Below are 17,323 nucleotides of genomic sequence, written 5' to 3'. Positions count from 1 at the left end.
AATTTTGAGTCAAGAAGAGTAATAATCAATATATCCGGTTAGGAAAAAACATAGATATCATAGGTAGGAACTAGTCAATACTCAGTACTACTAGAAGTCGTAATAGTAGTAGTGAGACTTGAGAGTGAGTGTGTAGCCGCTTAGTAAAGAAAAAACGTTGTTTTAGGTGTACGTACGTATAAATTATTCTATATTGTGGCCTGGCATGGGGAACGAATTGAAGAAGTTAAGACTTAGGAGTGATAGAAAATGTGAACAAGCCTAGTCAGACATGATTAGGGATGTGTAGGACATGATTGTATGCCGCATCAGCTCTGATGTTGCACCTTACTACTCCCACCTTCCCCCCCTTATCCCTTCTTAATTGGAATATCTAGCTCTTACTAACTAATTTTAGTATTTATTACTAGGATTTTCTAAGATTTTCATCATTATACTTCACCACTTGTTTTTATTTATATTTATGTAGTATTCAATTCGTATAGGACATAAAGATACAAAAGATAAGTTATTATTTTATTGGTTAACTATCAAGATCATTGAGTCCTCTTATATATATAGGGATTTTTGAAAATAAGTGCATTACTTTTATGATGCCAGGCCATGCACTTGATTTGATTTAATTTGTTATTTTCAATTGTATAGTAATTAATTTTAAATATGTGAAAACATGGTTTTATTATTACTTGTATTGCAAACCAATAAAAGGATTGATGAAGTTGTATTTCGAAATTGAAAAATACAATTAAATGCTACTTTGTATAAACTTTTTAAAATTTCACAAGTACATATTTTTTGATTTGTAATCCAATTAAAAAAATACTCCGTATATCCGTATATGGATAATAAGAGGACATTGAAATGATCCTAGAGACTAGTGAGAATATTATTTTGGAAAAACAAGCAGAAAGTATATTCTTGTATCTTCCAATAAGGTGACACATGCATCATGCTTACAAATTAAATTAGATTAGCTAGAATTGGAGTTGCATATATAGACTTGACTTTAGATTATTTTCTTGTAAGTTGAGGAAGAAAACAAACTACTATTGCTATTTGCAAAGATGACGAAATTAATAAAACAAGGAATTCGTTGGTTAAGGTGTTTAATTTGCTTACTTGCATTCTTAGGGCTTCACTTAACATCATGACAGTTTGGGTAAAGATTAGGCGAAGCCGGCTGTCCACATCTTGTTTTGTGATGGTTATGGTATTAGGCAGGATCGGATATTTCAAGTAGTTACTTTCAAGATTAAGGACTTCAGAAAAATGATCCTTAAATAAACCGGCAATTTTCACGAATTAGTCGTCCCATTTTAACCAATGTTTAAGAGTAGAGGGAAAGGTAAGAGAATCTCCACTCTTGATCATAAGTAGGTCGTGAGGCTCAAACTTGTAAATCTAAGTCACAAGGTAAATCTCTCACCATCTCCACCAATCTTATTTGATTTAATAGTTTTGATCATAGCTTCTAGCTTGTGGTCTACTTAATCAAATAAATTTACGCCAAATACTCACTCGATCTTTCGCATTATAAATATACAAAGCTAGGGCAAGCTTAATTTCCCTAGCTACATGCGTATTGTGAGAAACCCAACATACAACTAGTAGTGATAGATCTTATATACTTCATATATGATACAGAAAACCTAAGTGTAGGAATACTCAAAATAGTAATCACATAATTAATTTAAACATTGAAATCAAGTATGATAAAGAATACAAAGTACATATTGAAATGATAAAATGTTATATGTACTGTATATTTGTAATTAACCAGGATAGTGGGACGTAGTTCCCCTCTCAGAAAGAGAATATACTGTATATAATACTATAATACATATACATAGATCACATAAATGTATACAAATTATGTCGTATTTTGCAATGAATTATTGGTTAATATCCATATATATACCACCCCAAGTGTTTATTGGTTGAGTTTTGAATCATATAATATTGAAATTTGTAATTATATTATATTAATGTGTATTATTAAGTTGGTAAATTTATATCTATTAATTTAATTATACACACTCCATGTCTATTAAGATCAAATTAAAAGCCTAAGCTAGTGCAAGTTAATTAATGTTCTACAATACCATCATAATATAACTAAAATTTATCTTGATAGTAATGATATTGTGTCAACATAAATTTTTTAGTGCATCCAAGCAAACATAGAATTTGATAATATGTAGTGCATCGATTTTATTTGTTTTTCGTTTGTGACAATTCAATTTTATTTTACTTCCTCCGTTTTTAAATACTTGATCCACTTTTCATTTTCGGACGTTTTTAAATATTTGCTCCATTTTCTTATTTGGAAAGCTTATACAATATTTATTTCATTTATTTCAACTAGTGGACCCAACATAAATAAAATTTTATTAATCTCATTCTTAGGTATAAAATTTTATTAATTTTTATAATTTTTTATTCTTCCACCAAGCCCACTACCTCTATATTTTAGTACTTTCTCTAATTTCTCCTAACACTTCGCGCATTAAAAAATGGTGTAAGTATTTAAAGACGGTGGGAGTACTTATTTGAAGTTCTAAAAAAGGACACATGAGAAAAAGGTTAAACAAAAATGAGAAAAAATTACCCTACATATACATAGTGTGATGATTAAGCTAGCTATATATATTGAACATAAACAAATCGCTTTCCTTACAATTTCTCATCGACAAGTGTCTAAACCTTACATATTCATTATAATAAGGTTATAAGGCTATCAGTTACATGTAACAATGTTTCACCAAATGAGAAGTTTGGACGTGTCAGTCAAGGAAAAGAAAGCAAACATACATATATATCCTTCATTTTTCCTTTTCATCATATTAGCAAAAAAGCAAACTAGATAAGAAATACTAGAAATTGGTAAATGTCGTTATATACCTAAGAATTATTATTACTATTATTATTATTATTTCACATAAATTAACTTGTATGTTTTTATACGAAGTGTTATATAATGTTGTGGATCATATTTTAAATCAACACTCAATATATAAGAACACGCATGAGATATAAAATAAGGAGACATAACATGGAAGAGTGTCACTAACAAATTCTAGGACTTGACAGTTAGCTAGCTTTCTTATTAAGTTTGTTATACTGGTCTTAGCTAGGAGTTTTTATTTCACTTAATTATATTGTCTTACACGACATTAACATATCATGATATGTGGTTTCCATTAATTAAGTACCTAACTATCTCTCGTGAAAGACTATGTCACATTGTCACATGGTTTGATTATCCTTCTCGTTGATTAGTATTTCCTTAGTCCATTTTTAATTTAAATGTATACGTATTTAGGTACTTTTAAATCTCTAAAATATAATAGGACAGAGTACACATTATAATATGAAACTTGAAAATGTTTATGTTAATTATTTTTTAAATAATTTTACAACAATTATTAAATGTACTTTGTAAATATATTTATTACATTATTTCTTGATGTAATCATTATTATACTTATACTGAACATACCTACTCTTACTAGACGCTCGCGTCATACATTAAGGTATTTAAGATAGACACATCGTCTTACAATCTTATTATTTATTTAGTTGGTTCGTATAAAATAAATAGAAAGTGAACATAATACGATATATGAATAGGGTAACAGCCAAAGCGTTACTAACAAAATACGAGTAGAACATAACGAGTACGTGTATACTTCATACGTATACATAGTCAATGCATGATTTATTACACATTTACACGTAGCATGTAGTGATGATACTATTTATAGTGAAAAATAGATGTAATGCTAAAATTAAAAATTCTCTAAATTGAGTGAAGAATGTGGCGAAGCGAATCATGTGACTTGGTTCTGATGCTCCTATGATTCAGCTTGTATAGATTCTGGTGATCGATTCTGTTTTTTCCTACATACAAGTTGTTAGTCAGACGTAACTAACGTTAATTTTTGTTAGGAATATACTTGTTATAAATATAGCGTGTCGTCCACAAATTCATGCATAATTTATTATTGCATTTAATGTTAATTAACATGAAAAACATCAGAATCATCGTATTATGATTGGAGCTAGAATTAGTTGAGTTGGATGAAAAAACAACTAACCCATACTCTTGCTTAATTTATTTGCGAGATGGGTTTTTGGTTTTTGCTCCTTTTATCCATAAATTATTGTCACGTTATCGTGTTGGTATATCTTTTTCGGACCTATAATATAACCGTATATATAAGCTAGTTTTGAATGAGACATTGACAATATATTGTTATAAGCTCAACAACATCATTATAATCAAATGATGTGACAATGTGACAAATAGATTGCTTATTTAGCTAGTCTTAAATATTAGTCATCTTTTTTTTAAAATTTCTTCCCTTTTCATTGTGGAACAATTTGAACTCAACTTGCCATATGAATATACTTTCTCAGTACCGCCCAAAAATATAAGTCTATCTTTTTAATTTACAATCTGATAGGTTTTCACATCATACGCACCAAACTCTCATATAAACATCTAATATGAGGTCAAATAGCCCGTCCCCTTAATGTAATTGTACAATCACATTTATTGTTGGGTTTTGTGTTCAAACAAATTATCTAATCCTTTATAATTAACATAATTTTATTATTCTTAAAATCTCCCTAGGTTAGTTACATCAAGTCAAAATAGGTGAGGTTGGTAACATACAAGTCCATCAAAGATTCATTTTTTTTAAAATGTACAAATTTATAATAGGTGGCCGGAGTAGTTGCTAATCACTAGCATTTTATTTTGTTAATCATTTTGAATAACTATCCCTACCTCACATGTAGGTTCATTCTTGTAAAGCACACATGTTGCACTAAAAATACATGATAATTAATGTCATACTTGTATCAAATTAATAAAATAACCCTACAATTTTTTGGACCACCACCTCTTATATCTATTGATCACTTACTTCATTAACAAGGATTTTAAATAATAAAACTAAAATGTCAAAAAAAAAATTACAATTTTATTTTATTTTTTATTCTAGTAATATTGCAAAACCCTTGGCACGAAAAAGACAAAAAAAAAATTGTTATCTTCACCCAACCCATATGCATAAAGCTAAGGTCACTCATAAACATTACCTTTACACAAAATATCTTATTTAATTAAAGTCATTGTATATATACCTGTTTTAGACAAATTTATCAAGAAAACTAATTTGTTAAGCTGAGGTGTTAACAATTTAAATAGGCTGGGAACGATGAAAAAAAAAGTACAAAATTGATGATAAATAGAAAATTAAAAGTTAATTGGTATAGAGCTAGAATGACAAATATTAATGGTTGAGTAAAGACTACATAATGAATTTTGCATCATATTTACCGTGTTTATAAATATAGATCCCAAAATATTTATTTTACAAGAATGACTTAGGGCCTGTTCCGATTGACTGAACTCAGCTGAACTGAACTGAACCTATTCTACTATGATGTGTGATAGAACAATGTATACTACAAGAGGGGGGGTGAATTGTAGTGTATGTAGACTATGGTAAATTTTGCGGAATTAAATCTACTACTAAGAGAAAAGACACTGAGATAGGCAATGAATAAATTCACTATGTAAAAATGATTTACAATCACTAATACGTTGCCTAGACTCAAGTTCTGTGAGGAACTCAAGTTACCCAACTGTGATCCCTCAATCACAGTTTCTCACACTTTGTGATTCTACTCCGAATCACTTGTACAGTGTAAACAACTCTCTCAAATCTCACACTTTACAACTCTCACAACCCAAACCCAATTACACAATGATTACAAGTATTTTCTAAAGAACTTAAGAGACTAAGGATGGAAGGAACTTCTCTTTTAAACACTTTGAAACTCTATGCTCAGAATACTTAAGATTGTTTTTCCACACTTTCAAAACTTAACGTTGATCTGTTTTTATAGGGAGATTATCCAAGCTTCCATCATGTTCCTACTTCCCCCTCAATCCCACGTTCACCTATACTGGGAAGTTGGGATGTAAGTGGAGGAAGTTGAGAACCATGATTTCACTAACTTGACTCCCAAATCCAACGTGCTTCCTTAATTTAAGTAAACAGTTATTTTTACTAAGTCAAAAATCAGTTAAGGATTTAAAAATTCAACAATGTGAACTCACTCTATCCGTTCATTATGAAAAAATGTCCCATGCCAGGAGGTAAGCCAGTCTGGGATGGTAATTTGGTCCTTGATTTGGCCAGGAAAGACTGCACTGCTTTGGGCCCAGTAAGCGCCATTTTTAAGGATTCGACGGGCCCGTAAAAAAAAATGTGAACTGAACTGAACTGAACCGAGCTGAACTGAACTGAACTGAACTTATTAATTAGTGATTTTTAACTACGGATTAGTGATCTTTAATTATTATTGATTATTTATTGATATTTATTACTATACATATGTGTATATACAAATGTACATATTAAAATATTTACGAAAAATATACTATATAATTATAATTATAAAATGTATGGAAAATATATTATAAAATGTATGGAAAATATATTAAAAACTTGAAACCTCTAATTTTCTCAATGAGATTAACATTAGAAATATGTTTCAAAAAAATGGAACCATTTGAACAATGAATTGTATCAATATTATTATTGTTATTATTATTATTATTAATTATTGATAATTATTATTATTATTTATTGATTATTATTATTAGTATTATTATAGTATTATTATTATTATTGTTATTATTATTATTATTATTATTTATTGATGATTATATTATTTATTGATTATTATTGTTAGTATTATTATTATTATTATTTCAATTATTATTGTTACTATTATTATTATTGTTATTATTATTTTTATATACTATTTATTATTATTATTTTTGTTTTTGTTGTCGTTGTAATAAGATTTTAAAAGAATGAAATTTGGCTTTATATCATTAGCAATATCATTAGACATAAATTAAGAGCTGAGCTGAACTGAACTGAACTGAACTGAACTGAACTGAACTGAATTTCAACGGAACAGACAGGCCCTTAGCTTTTATTTTATTTTATTTTATTTATTAAACTGGTAAAAGAATGGCTTAACTGGTTATTTTGAATTATTACAAAATGATACTCGGTAACATTATCCTAACATAGTATTTTTTTACTTTTAAAGAGGGGTTGAACTCTGAAATCAAACATCGGAATTAGAGAAAAATTGGTGAAAAGGAAATCCATAGAATTGATAAGAGCAAACATCACGGCTTGGTTAGAGGGAGTAAAACAAGGGGAAGAAGTCAAGTAGGGAGGCAACAAACTAACAAACCAACTCAACGAACCAAATTTCCTTTCTTGTCGTCTATTTGGGGCCACCGTTATTGTCCGTTATTTCAGTTGCCACGCTGCTGCCATGTGTTTCTCATTATATGGTCCAGCACCTGACGGTTGACTGTTTTATCGTACGGCTCTTCTGTGGGTCCCTCTATCCTAACCGTTTCCATCTGCCGACAAATCCATCTTATTTTTACTCTTTAACATTTTTATTTTTTTGGTATTATTACTGTTAAGGGTGCTCCAAATTAATACGTGTATTTTTTCTATTAATGTTAAATCTGACCTTTATATTGATTTATATTCTATAGACTAAAATAATCCATAGCTTTGACTTATAGGTGTCAAAAACCAACCCGATTAAAATTGATTAAAGAAAAAAACGAATTCGAATTTCGACTTCTTAAAAATAATTATTTAGAATGACTTAAATTTATAACTCCTAACAACTAAAACCAAATTTGTGTGTGTCTTGTCACCTTAACTTGAAGAGAGTAATCAGAATAAACAAAATACAAATTTCTCTGTTATTTTTAATTACAAAATTATGATTTTTTACACCATTTATAGACAATTATTTGACTTTGTTACTCCGTATCACTTTTATGTTTGATTTGTCTCAATTAAATTCCAAAACATAAATTTAGTATTATCAAATTAATATATTTACTACATACAGAGTTTTAAATAATGAGTGTGATACTCCCTCCATTTTTAAATACGTGCTCCTTTTCTTCATGTGCGGAGTTTTAGGAGAAATTGGAGAAAGTAATAAAATATAAAGGTAGTGGGGTAGATGGAAGAATAAAATAAAAATTGTAAAAAACAAAAATAGTCGAGCATATTGGTGGAGAGAATATGAAATTAATAAAATATGATTTATGTTTGGTCCACTAGTTAAGAGAAATGAATTAAATATTGTAAAAACTTTCCAAATAAAGAAATTGAGCAAATATTTAAAAACGGCCGAAAATAAAAACTTGAGCAAGTATTTTAAAACGGAGGGAATATTCCAATATGCATTGACAATTGAAAATTCCACATGTTATCGATAATAATAATAATAATAATAATAATAATAAAAAAAAAAAATTAAAAAGAAAGAAAGAACGAGGATTTATTACGGCGTAATTAAAGTGTTTATATAAGTTAAAAAAAAAAAAAAAAAAAAAAAGTTAATCCAGCCACCAAGTAGGCCACTAGTGATTTGCGGAGGAGCCAAAAGGGGACACATGACTGGTTTGGCCGGTCATTGACCACGCAAATAGCCGGGGACACGTGACCCCCTTCTCAGATTTCTACGCACGTTCATTTGTACTTTTTTTTAAAGAAAAATAAAAATATATTAAAAAATTGGAACAATAGTAGTGTGGCTTATACTAAGTGAAGACGGTAACAATTTGTTGCACACTGTGTAAATAAGGCAATACAGAGTAAGGTTTTTGACAATTGGCGGGTGGCTTTTGACTGTTCACTAGTTTGTCTGATTTGTTTGACTACCTGAAAGTATTAGCTGTTTGGATTAGCTTTTCGAGTTGGTTATTTAAGACAATGGTTTACAAAAGTGTTTGGCAAAATTAGCTGTAGCTATTAGCTATTTATTAGTGAAAATATGAGCCAACAAGCCAAAATCCAATAGAATAACCTATTCCTACTGGCTTTTAGCTTTTGGCTGAAAAACCAAGTTAAAAGCTAACAAAAAAAGGCAACAATTAAACAATTTTTTTGATTGTTTGACCAAACTAAAATGCTAGAAGTCAAGCAAAAAGCTAATTGTCAAACATCCCCAACAACTTTGGATTAAAATTTAGAAATATGTTAAGTAATTAACTAATCAATATGCATTATTTGTAGAATCATTATACTCTCGTGGATGCCAAGTAGCTAAGCTTACTTGGTTAAAGATTTATAAATGATATCTATGAAATATGTGATCAAATACCATCTACATCACTATCCTTTGTAGATGAATATTGGGGTTAGTTTGGTAGCCTAGCTAGGCCCGGCCGCCCGACCCACCCTGTGGTCAGATTTCTACGATGTGCTGTGCTAAAATTTACAAAAGGTTGTTCTTGCACATCTTTAGCCCATGTGTCATTGTGTTGGGTCATGTCATACTTGTGTGATGAGCTAAATATTATTGTTTATTAGCGTGCTTTAATTTGTTGCGTCGGGCTAGTGTGCATGTCTTGTCGTGATTCACCTCGATAATTAAAGGCGGCATGTGCCTACCCAACGGAATGAAACGCTACGTTCCAAATCGTGCCATGACTACACGTATTGTGCCTATGTCTTTTACTCGTGCAGTGTTTTTTTTTTCTTTTTTTTTTTCGGGTTGTTAAGTTGTGCTTATGTGCATACCTTAGGTTGACTCATCCCAATGCCATCTTTACTTACAGAAGGAAAAATTTGTTGATATCATCTAAAATCAAAATTCAAACATAATCCATAAATGTGGCCATGGGTCAAAGTTAAACGAACAGTATTTATATAAAAAATAAAAAATAATAATAAAAAAAAAAGGATAAATGTGGATATGAGTCATGACAAACCAAACAAGTAAGATTGAGATGTTTAAAGGTTGCTAGCAAGGTGGATGTAATGTCCTAATCTAGGAAATAATACTCTAGTAGCCGACTAAAGCTAGCCGCAGCAATACATAATATGAGTAGTAAGTTGGCACCATGTGACTAGTTTGTTAGTTATTTGTAAGTGGACTATTATGTCATACTATTAGACAACCACACAGTGGCGGAGCCAGGATTTGTAATCCGGGGGGACAATTTTTAGATGTTTAATAATCGACAATAATTATAAGAAAAAAGAAATTGATCACATAAATTGTTTAATATATATTTGAAATCGCTTATGAGATATGACAATTATTCTTATATGGTGAAAGAGGAGTTGTTAAAAAATTAATTGCATATTAAGAAATTTATTAACCAAATTTTTTTTTTTATGCTGGTAAACCCCAATTTTAAGGTATGTAATCCTTAATAATCGATAAATATGATTTATCAAATGATAAGCATTTACACAAATTGATAGTAGATGTAAAGGGATTTGGGTTACATTTTAAAAAAAAAATAATAATAAATAAATAAACTTTCTTTGACTAAAAATAAAATTGGAAACTTAGTTCCAAACAAGCTATAAAAAAAATAGAATTTAGGCACACATAATTAGAGAGATAAAAAAATACGGAGACATGTGTTCATTACAAATAGTTTAATAACACATTAGTAATCACTATCAACAAGGCGATACTTGATTAAACAGTTAAATGAGAGTAATTAGAGGTTTGAAGACTTATAATACTTTGTATATATAAATTACATACTATATAATGAAATTTTAAAACCAGTAAAAAAAAAATGGCAAAATCCAAAAACAAGAAAAAGAAGTTAAATAGGAGCACTTTGTATAAACTATAAAATGAAATAAAAATAAAGTCCAAAAATAGCAAAAAGAAACAAAAAAAATGATCGGGTAAAGAATCGAACCTAGGATCAAAGAGAAATACAAGCTTTACTCAAGCCCATCAACCACCAGACCAAATGTTGTCTTTGTTATATAAGGTATACATGTAAGGTATTTATTCTTATTTACAGCATTTATTTAAGCTAACATAAATTAAATTTTTTTTTGGAAAAATGGGGGGACAACCGTCCCCCCTTGTTCCTACATGGCTCCGCCCCTGCAACCACAACAGTTATTTTGGGTATTTTAGTTAATGTTAACTCATTATTAGATAACTTATTTCAAACTTTAACTACCGTATTACATTAACATTAAGTGAGGTAAATTATTACACTTGTCCAAAAATAGTTTATTAACTTTTCAGCATTTCTAATAAATATACTTTGTGCTACACGCATAATGTATGGTTTAACCACTTAAATCAAAACACTTACAAGGTTAAGAAATACGGCTTTGGCGTGCGGGGTTACTTTCGATGTGCTCGTCACCATCTATCAAGAAATAATAGTCAAATTGTCAAAATAATATGATCGCCATCTATCAGGAAATAATACTCAAAATGACGTGGTCGCCATCGATCAGGAAATTAAATGATAGTTAAATCATTTTTCATTACATTACTTTTCTTTCTTCGTTCCATTTTTATACGAATCGGATAATTCTAATATTAATCGGCCTTAAATTATTTTGTAACTAATATCGCTTTGTTGTCAACTTATTATGGTAAAAAAATACTTGGATTGAGAAATATTATGGTTGATTTGAATGAAAAGATCTACCAAGTATACACGATCCTCTAATTTGTTTTCATTCAAAAGAAATAATCTTTTAAGAAAACAATTGTATTGTATTATCACAAGCTTTTGCATGATTAAATTTTCAACTCATAATCACGTCACCTTATTAGCTTGAGACTGATAAAGACTCATGCAAACATCTTGTTATCTCTAGATAATAATGCTTTACGTCGCCAATTTTGTTTTATACGCCAACTTTGTTTTATATGCTTAATTAATCAATTTAATTAATTAACTGCAGATTCAAGATTCAACTAACAAGTCCATAATGATGTCCAAATATTATCATATCTTGTTAATTAAATCTATATTCTTAAGAAGTGATCGAGAGTGGTAGTTTACGTAAGCTAGGAGTGAAATTAATCAACCATTTTCATGGGTGCATGTTTACAAGATATTGACGTTCAAACTCCACCTACTTCAACATCGATCTCAAGTAACGTATGCATTCACATTTCATTCACAAAATAATCACAATGACCATATATTGCACGCAGAGGTAAACGTTACATGCAATGCAAGCGTTCGGACACGAAACGACCTATGTATTGTCCCATACCGGGTCGATCCCATCCTTTTGATTCATGATGTAAGCCATCGATCTAATCTAAGGTTGTTCTTTGATCACCCACGAATAATCAAACAGTGATCGAATCAAAAGTTTGATTCACGTTGATAATATGTTTTACAAAGTTATTACTAAATATATGAAGTTATATAATGATTTATAAATTTCATTTAATATGTTTTGAGTAAGAACCGTCCTATTTTGCGAAATAAAAGAATACTTTGTACAACGTTAAATATACTTTACTGAAACATCAAAGATTGAATATTGCTTATTCACGTGGAGATCGTGAGCAAATTGCTGATATTTTTGTATAATAATAATAACTTTTTTTTGTTTTTGATTAATAATAATAATAATAATAATAATAATAATAATTTACTGACATTGAGGCACGTGCTACTACCCATGTCTTTACTAGGATAGACTTTACTATAGTTAGAGGTGTGGGGGCCTAGATTGTTTCTCGGCTTCCCATTAATTTTTTGCACGTAAGTTGTACGACTTTGTCTGTTTTTGATTTATAATAATAATAATAATAATAATAATAATAATAATAATAATAATAATAATAATAATAATAATAATAATAATAATAATAATACAATTCTTACAATAAGTAAGAAACCCTACCAATTGGACCTAATAACTATAGCCTAGTCATGTTTGCGTAGGATGTTACTCACATGCATGTTTTTTGACTAGGTATCTATAAATCCTGGCCCGGAAGTCTTATGCCAAAGTATTATATTGTCAAGCTAGATATATTCATATATCTTAGCTTGCTTCCATATCTTGGGAATTGAGTTGGTGAGATTGGGAGTGAATTCGACTAATCTTGGCCATAACGAATGAAAATGTGACCTAACAATCCCTACCATTATACCATCCATTATTGATCCATACCAAATATTAGTTAGTCATATTAATTTCAATTCGTACACCATATACACCAGGTCATCATCAATAATATATAGTTGTAGAGTATGCTCTATTCATCCGATTATCACTAACATAATATAATACTTTGTTATAAATTTAATTGAATTTATTTAAACTATTTTACTTTATCATAACCTTTATTAATCCTTAATTGAACTTTTTTTTTTTTTTTTTTTTTTTATGAAATAGGTGTAGGTCACATACACGAACAAGACGAAACCTAATGTCCATTCAATAATTTGTTGCTCTTTATCAGTGCTTACGCTGAGTTACGCATATACACCAATCAATAATTTTAAGCTAAATACGACATAAAATTTCATATAAGAGTAATATAAAGAAATCTATTTGAAGTTTTGCTAAAATAATAAGAATACCATTACCATATCATAAAGGTGACAAGCTAGAGTCGATGTGAAGCATACATTTTCAATATAATTATCAAATTGATGGTATATGATATCCCACTTTTCAATCAGTCGTACCACATATTATGAAATTCTTTCCTCTTTTTTCTCACTTTCTTTGATTTGATGTTAAGACTTGAGAAGCATGGCCGACGGCCGACCCATGGAAAATGAGTGTGATGAGTTGGTATAATTATTAGGCACATCTCACACATATGAATAGTTGCTTTCACAATTTCACATTGATATGATAAAGCTTGTAACAAATTTTGAAATTATATTATGGTACGGTGTTGAAAAGTATAATCAAATTTACAGTTATTCTATGAAAAATATTGAAGCAAATGTTTGCTCAGAAAGGAACTGAAGTAAAATAGTGCAAGTACAAGCTAGAGTGGAATAGTAACATGTTTGATCAATATTGAAAATCTTATAGGAAATCGATCGATTTAAGTATTAAATCAAAATTTCTCTCATTTTCTTAAAGTAATTCTACTTAATTATAACAAAACATTATTAGCCTAGATAGAGGCCCTGTTCTATTGGACTTATTTTCATTTTAATTTAATTCATTTATTATTATTATTATTATAGAAAAATAACAAAAATCTACAAAGTCAATTGATTTACAAAAAATTAGTGGGGAGCCGAGATACAATCTGACCCCCCATCCCTCTAGTTATAGCCGAGATATTATTATTATTATTATTATTATTATTATTTAAAGTCATTTTTGTTTAATTTAGTTTAATTCAGTCTAATTCCGCTTAAAGGAGCAAAACCTATGTGTTATATATACTAAGCTACCTTATTTTCATTCATTTTTAAAAAATTAGAAATAATACCTTAGCTTTTTTTCATAAGTTTAAATAGTTAAATGGCTTATACCATAAATAAACAAGTTAAATAGAATGCTTGATAATTAAACAAGTTAAATGAAATATAACAAATATGGATTTAATTAAAATCGGGTAAATAGAACGCTTGATAAATTTATTACCACCTCGCACCTTATATGTTAAAATTCAACACTTATATAATGTACGAGTGCAATTGTTCAAAGTGTAGCTATTAAATCCAAGTGTGTGCATATGATGGCCTCGTTCCTAGATTGATGGTGGGATATCATATCATTCCAACAAATTAGTGTCGTCTTCATTTCTTTCAATTTTTACACTCACTCTTTTTATTGCAACCTGCCAGATGGTCCCCTTGCGAGACTTATATACGTAGGATTTATGAAGTTATTAATTATTCTTATGAGTGCCTCATTATCGAATATACCTCGTTTATCCGCTTCAATGATATTATTCTTGCCACTCTACGTTCGTATACCTCGTCTTCATTATCAAATATTCCAAAATGGGCTACGTATAAACTATGTACTCTAGAGGGAGTAAAAGCCAATAAGATTTTGTGTGGGATTGGATACATCATTAAGAGATAGTTCATTTGAATTATTTCCTAAGTACAAAGGAGGTTTCGATTCATCTCACTGTCAGATGATCATGTATAGAAACAACCTCTTAATTAACCTTAACTTATTATAAAATCGACTTTCTCTTTTTATATCAACATGGGATGTTCACATATGTATGTTCTGTTTGAAATGACACTTGTATTAATCGTATATTTCAATACTGTGAGTACACATAAAGCTTAAGAAAGAATAATAATTTTAAAAAAAGTTAAATAATATCATATCCCAAACAGAAACGAAGAAGTGGGGATCATTATTTTTAAGGTAGGTAAGCAATATAATGGATAAAAAGTGGTGATGTATACATTCATATATATTTCACAGGCTTTGTGGTCGGTTTTTGTACTCACACATCCACTACTTTAGCCACATATACTAGCTATTACTTACGTAGTTACATATAATCAACTGTTGGAAAGCAAAGTTCAGTGATAACAGAAATCAACAAAGATCACAAATTCCAGTACACCATGGCCATGCATGCATACTCTTATGTAACGTATTCATGTAACAGTATACTTCATTATTTTCTGTTGCCCAAATTTTTATATTATCATGTAATGTTACCTTTGAAGATTTTGAAAATGACAACTAGCTACGATTTTATTTTTGGACAAGTATATGTAAAAATGTATAGCAACAGTTTAAAATATGGCAAGATATGCCATGTGATTTTCAATCTTGATATACCCCACTTCGATCGTCCTTTCGTGCGATACTTTGATCATTCATGTATAACAGTATAACGTACTAGTTTTACTTTAGTTTGCAATTTGCTCCGCGAAATTAGTACGGAGTACACACGTAGATTGTATTATCGGAGGATTTCTCAATATATCTTTGACCAATTTACGCTAGCAAATCAAACAAGAAGGGGGAAGAGTCAGTCAACTTAAATAATAGTCTAAAGAAAGTTTTTTACTAAAATTAATTAATGAGTATTATTAACTTTTCTATCTCGTGAAATGATACCATTTTTTTTGTTTTTTACTCATAAGTGGATTATAATGAAAATTAAATACCAGTATAAGAATTAAAAATCTTAAAAGCTTGATAAAAAGTACTCATATATGAAAATGGTTTTCTATTGATTGGATAGTTCATACTTCTTTTTTAAATTTATTTTCTTATAGTACTTTTCATTCTTTTCAATGGCTATTGCTCCTATACCTATCGAGCACGTCCAATTGTGTTAAGATATCACAAAAATGTAACTTTCAATTTATCATCTCTTAAACTGAGATTGATTTTTCAAAGTAGAAATTCCAAACAAAATTCTTTCTAAATAGTTTTTAGCAAAATTTGTAAATTATTTAGTCAAAAAATCTAGCTAAAAACATTCAATGTTGAACAATTTGAGATCGGAAATAAATATAATTTTTTAGGTAAAGTAAACTTCTGATAAGTTTAATAACACATTAACCTTTATAACTTTATAATGTACGGGTCGTTTTCGTTTCATTACATGACTTATGTCGTTCATGTGTGGACATGCATATTACAAAAGTGAGACTAAAGATTTTCTCCAAATTTTCTCAAGAATTCTTTTGGATAAGATGACATGGAGTTTGGAATGAACAAAAAGTAGGGCCAAATTAAACAGAATCAAGGATAAACTTAAGGAAGCTTCATCATATTCCATATTCCAAATTGACGGTTTTAAACTTTTAATTAAGTGAGACATTATCTTTCTAAAGTGAGTGGAATTTGTTCAAGAATTAAGAACATGTATTAGTCATTTGTGCAATAGGAACCTAGCACGTGTTGATTTATGTATAAAAGGTAGGTTAAAATTAATATACTAAGATGACATACGACCTAATTGAAAAGTTTATGATCTTAAGCAAACAAAACATAGCATGATCTGCGACAATTGAGATGAGGAATTTTCTTTGATGTTGACATGGACAATCTTATCTAGCCTAATCGGTTGGTCCAATCAAAACAGGGATAAATAAAAAGAGAGACCTGTATCGTTCCAATTTTATTACATTGAAGAGCCGATAGAGGTTTATATAAAATATACAAACATCATTTATAAAAGTTGTTGGTATCATCAGATAGTCCATCAAAATAAAGTGGTTTATGGATCAAACCGCAAGCCATGTTACTATTTATGTCAATTTGCTTAGTTTTGCGTAAATCATCTCTTTAAACATCATTAAATTGGTAATTGCATTTTGGCAATGTTGTTTGGAACGGTTTACTAATTTTTTTTTTTTTTTTGACACATTGGAGTGGTTTACTTTTATTTTTGAAGAGGGATTTGATTTGGTTTTTTTATTTTATTTTATTTTATTTTATTTTATTGGTTTTAGATTGTTATTTTTTCTTTTTTGCAATTTAAATTT

Source organism: Chenopodium quinoa, unplaced genomic scaffold (assembly GCF_001683475.1).
Source record: "Chenopodium quinoa cultivar QQ74 unplaced genomic scaffold, ASM168347v1, whole genome shotgun sequence".
Classification (NCBI taxonomy): domain Eukaryota; kingdom Viridiplantae; phylum Streptophyta; class Magnoliopsida; order Caryophyllales; family Amaranthaceae; genus Chenopodium; species Chenopodium quinoa.
This window is presented reverse-complemented; position numbering follows the sequence as displayed.